The following is an 8205-nucleotide window of genomic DNA, read 5'->3' on the forward strand; positions in this document are numbered from 1 at the left end:
TATGTACTCAGTGATAAGTGGATATTATCTCCAAACCTAGGATACCCAAGATATAAGATACAATTTGCTAAACACATGAAACTCAAAAAGAATGAAGACTGAAGTGTGGACACTATGCCCCTCCTTAGAATTGGGAACAAAACACCCATGGAAGGAGTTACAAAAACAAAGTTTGGAGCTGAGATGAAAGGATGGACCATGTAGAGACTGCCATATCCAGGGATCCACCACATAATCAGCATCCAAACGCTGACAAAATTGCATATACTAGCAAGATTTTATCGAAAGGACCCAGATGTAGCTGTCTCTTGTGAGACTATGCCGGGCCCTAGCAGATCACAGGGCTCCCAATGGAGGAGCTAGAGAAAGTACCCAAGGATCTAAAGGGATCTGCAACCCTATAGGTGGAACAACATTATGAACTAACCAGTACCCCTCCTGACTCTAGCTGCATATGTATCAAAAGATGGCCTAGTTGGCAATCACTGGAAAGAGAGGCCCATTGGACTTGCAAACTTTATATGCCCCAGTACAGGGGAACGCCAGGGCCAAAAAGGGGGAGTGGGTGGGTAGGGGACTGGGGGTGGGTGGGTATGGGGGACTTTTGGTATAGCATTGGAAATGTAAATGAGCTAAATACCTAATAAAAATGGAAAAAAAATGGAAAACACGTCCTAGAAAAAGCAAGAAGGTAATCCATCAACAAACCTAAAAGAAGAGAGCCACAGGAACAGAATCCCAACTTTAATGACAAAAATATTTGGAAGCAACAATTATTTTTCCTCAATATCTTTTAATATCAACGGACTCAATTCACCAATAAAAAGATATAGACTAACAGACAGGCTACACAAACAGGACCCAACATTTTGCTGCTTACAGAAAACCTATCTCAGGGAAAAAGACAGACACTACCTCAGAATGAAAGGCTTGAAAACAAATTTCCAAGCAAATGGTCTGAAGAAACAAGCTGGAATAGCCATTCTAATACCGAATAAAATCAACTTCCAACCCAAAGTTATCAAAAAAGACAAGGAGGGACACTTCATACTCATCAAAGGTAAATCTTGCAAGAGGAACTTCAAATTTTGAATATGTGTGCTACAAATGCCAGCGCAGCCACATTCATTAAAGAACCTTTAGTAAAGCTCAAAACACACATTGCACCTCACACAATAATAGTGGGAGACTTCAACATACCACTTTCATCAATGGACAGATCATGGAAACAGAAACTAAATAAGGACACATTGAAACTAACAGAAGTTATGAAACAAATGAATTTAACAGACATCTAAAGAACATTTTATCCTAAAACAAAAGGATATATCTTCTTTTCAGATTGTCTGGTACCTTCTCCAAAATTGACCAAATAATTGGTCACCAAACAGGCCTCAACAAATACAAAAACATTGAAATTATCCCATGCATCCTATAACATCACCATGGACTAAGGCTGATCTTCAATAACAACATAAATAACAGAACGCCAACATTCATGTGGAGACTGAACAACACTCTTCTCAATGATACCTTGGTCAAGGAAGGAATAAAGAAAGAAATTAAAGACTTTTTTGAGTTTAATGAAAATGAAGTGCCAACATACCCAAACGTATGGGACACAACGAAAGCATTTCTAAGAGGAAAACTCATAGCTCTGAGTGCCTCCAAAACGGAACTGGAGAGAGCAAACACTAGCAGCTTGACAACATACCTAAAAGCTCTAGAACAAAAGGAAGCAAATTCACCTAAGAGGAGTAGACAGCAGGAAACAATCAAACTCAGGGGCAAGTAATCAACCAAGTAGAAACAAGAAGAACTATTGAAAGAATCAACCAATGGAGGAGCAGGTACTTTGGGAAAATCAGCAAGATAGATAAACCCTTATCCAGACTCACTAGAGGGCAAAGGGATAGCATCCTAATTAACAAAATCAGAAATGAAAAGGGAGACATAACAACAGATCCTGAAGTAATCCAAAACACCATCAGATCCTTCTACAAAAGGCTATACTCAACAAAACCTGAAAACCTGGATGAAATGGACAAATTTTTAGACATGTACCAGGTACCAAACTTAAATCAGGATCAGGTTAATGATCTAAACCATCCTATAACCCCTAAAGAAATAGAAGCAGTGCTGGAGAGTTGGCTCAGTGCTTAAGATCACTGACTGCTCTTTCGGAGGTCCTGAGCTCAAATCCCAGCAACCACATGGTGGCGCACAACCGTCTGTAATGAGATGTGGTGCCCTCTTCTGGAGTGTCTGAAGACAGCTACTTACATAAAATAAATAAATACATCTTAAAAAAAAAAAAAAGAAATAGAAGCAGTCATTAGTAGTCTCCCAACCAAAAAAAGCCCAGGACCAGATGGGTTTAGTGCAGAGTTCCATCAGACCTTCAAAGAAGATCTAATTTCAGTTCTTCACAAAGTATACCACAAAATAGAAGCAGAAGGTACTCTACCCAATTCATTCTATGAAGACAAAATTACTCTGATACCTAAACCACAGATAGACCCAGCAAAGAGAACTTGAGACCAATTTCAATTATGAATATTGATGCAAAAATACCCAATAAAATTCTCCTAACCAAATCTAAGAACACATCGATACAATCATTCATTCATTCCAAGTAGGTTTCATTCCAGGGATGCAGGGATGGTTTAATATACAGAAATCTGTCAATATAATCCACTATATAAACAAACGGAGAGACAAAAAACAGATGATCATCTTGTTAGATGTGGAGAAAGCATTTGACAAAATCCAACACCCATTCATGATAAAAGTCTTAAAAATATCAGGAATTCGAGGCCCATACCTAAACATGATAAAAGCAATCTACAGGAAACCAGTAGCCAACATCAAAGTAAATGGTGAGAATCTGGAAGCAATCCCCCTAAAATCAGGGACTAGACAAGGCTGTCCACTTTCTCCCTGCCTGTTCAACATAGTACTTGAAGTATTAGCCAGAGCAATTCAACATTTTACTTGAAGTCCTAGCCAGTGCAATTAGACAACAACAGGAGATCAAGGGGATACAAATTGGAAAAAGATGAAGTCAAAATATCACTTTTTGCAGATGATATCATAATATATATAAGTGACCCTAAAAATTTCACCAGAGAACTCCTAAGCCTGATAAACAGCTTCAGTGAAGTAGCAAGATATAAAATTAACTCAAACAAGACAATGGCATTTCTGTACACAAAGGATAAACAGGCTGAGAAAGAAATTAGGGAAACAAAACCCTTCTGAATAGTCACAAATAATATAAAATACCTTGGTGTGACTCTAACTAAGGAAGTGAAAGATCTATATGATAAGAACTTCATGTCTCTGAAAAAAGAAATTAAAGAAGATCTCAGAAGATGGAAAGATCTCCCATGCTCATGGACTGGCAGGATCAATATAGTAAAAATGGGTATCTTGCCAAAAGCAATCTACAGATTCAATGCAATCCCCATCAAAATTCCAACTCAATTCTTCAACGAATTAGAAAGAGTAATCGGCAGATTCATCTGGAATAACAAAAAACCTAGGAGAGCAAAAACTCTTCTCAAAGATAAAAGAACCTCTGGTGGAATCACCATGCCCGACCTCAAGCTGTACTACAGAGCAATTGTGATAAAAACTGCATGGTGCTGGTATAGTGACAGACAAGTAGTCCAATGGAACAGAATTGAAGACCCAGAGATGAACCCACACACCTATGGTCACTTGAACTTCGACAAGGGAGCTAAAACCATACAGTGGAAGAAAGACAACATTTTCAACAATTGGTGCTGGCACAACTGGTTGTTATCGTGTAGTAGAATGTGAATCGATACATACTTATCTCCTTGTACTAAGGTCAAATCTAAGTGGATTAAGGAACTCCACATAAATCCAGAGACACTGAAACTTATATAGGAGAAAGTGTGGAAAAGCCTCGAAGATATGGGCACAGGGGAAAAATTCCTGAAAAGAAAAGCAATGGCTTGTGCTGTAAGATTGAGAATCAATAAATGGGACCTCATAAAATTGAAGAGCTTTTGCAAGGCAAAAGACACTGTCAATAAGACAAAAAGAACACCAAGAGATTGGGAAAGGATCTTTACCTATCCCAAATCGGATAGGGGGACTAATATCTAATATATATGAAGAACTCAAGAAGGTGGACTTCATAAAATCAAATAACCCCATTAAAAATGGGGCTCAGAGTTGAACAAAGAATTCTCACCTGAGGAATACCGAATGGCAGAGAAGCACCTGAAAAAATGTTCAACATCCTTAATCAACAGGGAAAGGCAAATCAAAACACCCCTGAGATTCCACCTCACACCAATCAGAATGGCTAAGATGAAAAATTCAGGTTACAGCAGATGCTGGTGAGGATGTGGAGAAAGAGGAACAGTCCTTCATTTTTGGTGTGATTGCAAACTTGTATAACCACTCTGGAATCAGTCTGTCGGTTCCTCAGAAAATTGGACATAGTACTACCAGAGGATCCAGCAATACCTCTCCTGGACATATATCCAGAAGATGTCCCAACCAGTAAGAAAGACACATACTCCACTATGTTCATAGCAGCCTTATTTATAATAGCCAGAAGCTGGAAAGAGGAACACTCCTCCATTGTTGGTGTGATTGCAAGTTTGTACAACCACTCTGGAATCAGTCTGTAGGTTCCTCATAGAGGAACCCCTCAACAGAGGAATGAATACAGAAAATGTTGCACATTTACACAATGGAGTACTACTCAGCTATTGAAAGGAATGATTTTATGAAATCCCTAGGGAAATGGATGGACCTGGAGGGCATTATCCTGAGTGAGGTAACCCAATCACAAAGGAACTCACAGAACATGTACTCACTGATAAGTGGATATTAGCCCAGAAACTTAGGATACCCAAGATATAAGATACAATTTGCTAAACGCATGAAACTCAAGAAGAACGAAGACCAAAGTGTGGACACTTTGCCCCTTCTTAGAATTGGGAATTTATATCTACTTACTTCCCATAGAGGGGTTGTTTTAAACACAATAATTGGGAGGTATTCATGCATGGATTTATAGAAACTACAGAAGCATGCATAAAGCAATTTTTAACTTATCTTTGGCATATTGATTGTCAGTCTTATTTAAAATAATGGTATGCAATAGATCAATTATTAACATTTTGTAAAAACCAAATTAATTGCTGTTTTGAACACAGAACAGACACTTAGGGTTTTAAGACACAAGTTTGTTATAGGTTTTCTAAAATACACAAGTATATCTTACAATTCTTTATTAGTACCACAGTAGTTTTAATAGGATGTAGAAACTGTGTTTGGAGGTGAACGACACCTCGGCCTTCCCCACCCTTGGCCTTCCTCTCAGGCAGAAGAAGCTGAAGGCAGCCCAATCTGTTGTAGGCCAGAAAACCCACCCTGAGTCTTAGTGCAAAAAATACAGCTACCCTGGTCGGGACCGGTGGAGGCTCATGGGGCAATGGCGAGGGCAGCCCTCTCTTGAGTTTGTTACAAAGCCTCCCGCTTTCTGGCGGCCTCCCGCACCACTACAGCTCAGGGAACGCTGTGTGGCCCATGGTGCCGCCCCACAGCAGCCAGCAGTTAGCTGGCTCCACGTGGGCCAAGAACTGGCTGGGAGGATGCGAAAATGACTTTACAATAATGTTTTCTCTTGCCAAAGAATTGTTGTTGACACAGCTAATATTTAATTAACATTGATTATAATTAATAACAATTAGGATTGCAAGCTTGTACAACCACTCTGGAAATCAGTCTGGCGGTTTCTCAGAAAATTGGACATGGTACTACTGAAGGATCCCGCAATACCACTCCTGGGCATATATCCAGAAGATGTTGCAACCAGTAAGAAAGAAACATGCTCCACTATGTTCATAGCACCCTTATTTATATTAGCCAGAAGCTGGAAAGAACCCAGATGCCCCTCAACAGAGGAATGGATACAAAAAATGTGGTACATTTACACAATGGAATAGTACTCAGCTATGAAAAAGAATGAATTTATGAAATTCCTAGGCAAATGGTTGGACCTGGAGGACATTATCGTGAGTGAGGTAAACCAATCACAAAAGAACTCAAGTGATATGTACTTCTGATAAGTGGATATTAGCCCAGAAACTTAGAATACCCAAGATATAAGTTACAATTTGCAAAACTCGAGAAACTCAAGAAGAACGAAGACCAAAGTGTGGACACTTTGCCCCTTCTTAGAATTGGGAACAAAACACCTATAAAAGGAGTTACAGAGACAAAGTTTGGAGCAGAGACAAAAGAATGGACCATCTAGACATTGCCATATCCAGGGATCCATCCCATAATCACCTTCCAAACGCTGACACCATTGCATACACTAGCAAGATTTTGCTGAAAAGACCCTGATATAGCTGTCTGTTGTGAGACTATGCTGGGATCTAGCAAACACATAAGTGGATGATCACAGTCAGCTGTTGGATGGATCACAGGGCCTCCAATGGAGTAGCTAGAGAAAATACCCAAGGAGCTAAAGGGATCTGCAACCCTATAGGTGGAACAACATTATGAACTAACCAGTACCATGGAGCTCTTGACTCTAGCTGCATATATATCAAAAGATGGCCTAGTCGGCCATCACTGGAAGGAGAGGCCCATTGGACTTGCAAAGTTTATATGCCCCAGTACAGGGGAATACCAGAGCCAAAAATTGGGAGTGGGTGGGTAGGGGAGTGGTGGGGGGAGGGTATGGGGGACTTTTGGGATAGCATTGGAAATGTAAATGAGGAAAATACCTAATAAAAAATAATTAATAACACTTATAAAAGCTTTCTTTATTTTCTGCAAAGCCTTCTGTAGTAAACTAAAACCCTAAGTAATAAAAAGATATTGCCTCTGAATCTTTTTAGGAGCAACATCTACTCCCCAGAACTTAAAAGCTCCTTGTGTGAGAACAAGGGTTTAAAGTAAACTTCCCTTGAAAGGCATTAGCTAATAAAATATTTCTACTAAGAAAAAAATGTACACTGGAAGATTCAAACTCTTGGCTTCTTGTCTAGAAGCAGAAATGATAAAACAAATCTCACATAATGTAGATTCATATTTAGCCATATCTAGAGGCAAAATATTCCAGTTATTATAAACTTACTTGAAGCAAAACCTTTACAATCATTAAGATGCAAAGGAGAGAGAGAAAAAAATAAACAAACTTTTATATCTATAATGACTATATAAAAGGTAGGAAAGCCAGATAGTAATGCCTTTATAAGTTTTACAGTCTGATTGACCCTTTATAAACTATGGATTTGAACTTTATTAAAACAGCATCTGGCTAGATCTGTAAAGGTGCTCTTTCAGCTAAAAGGAATTTCCCCTGGAGGCAAATCTCCAGAGCTTCCCTAGGCACTGTTTGCAAGACAAAGAAAGTCACAGAAACCAAGCAAAAGCTGCTCTGAGCTTAGTTCCTCTTGCCATGAGGATATTAGAATTACTAAGTTTCTTTTGCAACATTAGATTATAACTATAACTTTGGGAAAGCAAAACCCAATTTCAAAACAATTTATCACTTTAAGAATCAACATTAAAACTTCACTACTACATTGCAAAATTTGGCTGCCAATTTATATCTATGAATGCATGACAATGTAAGCTTTAACGCTTCATTAAAGAGACATTGCTTTAAATTTTATCTTAATCTTACTTTCTAGGATAACAATCACATTAAATATTATCTCAGTTAAATGTATCTTAGGAGGCCCAGTTTTTTGGGGAACACTGACACGGAGGTCCCAGGACACCCCCCTGCCATGTACCTTGTGCCCACAGGATGGGCAGAGTTGAGGGCAGAGGGTCAGGCCTTGGGGCCTGCGCAGCACCAGCTGGGCACCCCAGGAGCAGCTGTGCCACAGGAAGGGCCCACTGTCCAGATTCGCCACCACCAACCCCCCCCCCAAGTGTCCAGGCCTATGGACCTGCTCAGAGTACACTGAGCTGGAGAGTGCAGAGTCCGAATTGAATCCAGTGGACCCGCCCAATCTTCAACCCCTTCAGTACTGGTAATTTTCCTCTGCTGATTTTTATAACTGGGAAACTAAACACCCCCTCTTCTCAGAGGATCCCCAATGCCTCACAGTGTTGGTGGAGTCCCTTATGTTCTCTCATCAGCCTACTTGGGATGATTTTCAGCAGATGCTGCAGCCTAACCCTAACTGAAGAACA

The sequence above is a fragment of the Mus musculus genome, chromosome X (assembly GCF_000001635.26).
Source record: "Mus musculus strain C57BL/6J chromosome X, GRCm38.p6 C57BL/6J".
In the NCBI taxonomy this organism is placed as follows: domain Eukaryota; kingdom Metazoa; phylum Chordata; class Mammalia; order Rodentia; family Muridae; genus Mus; species Mus musculus.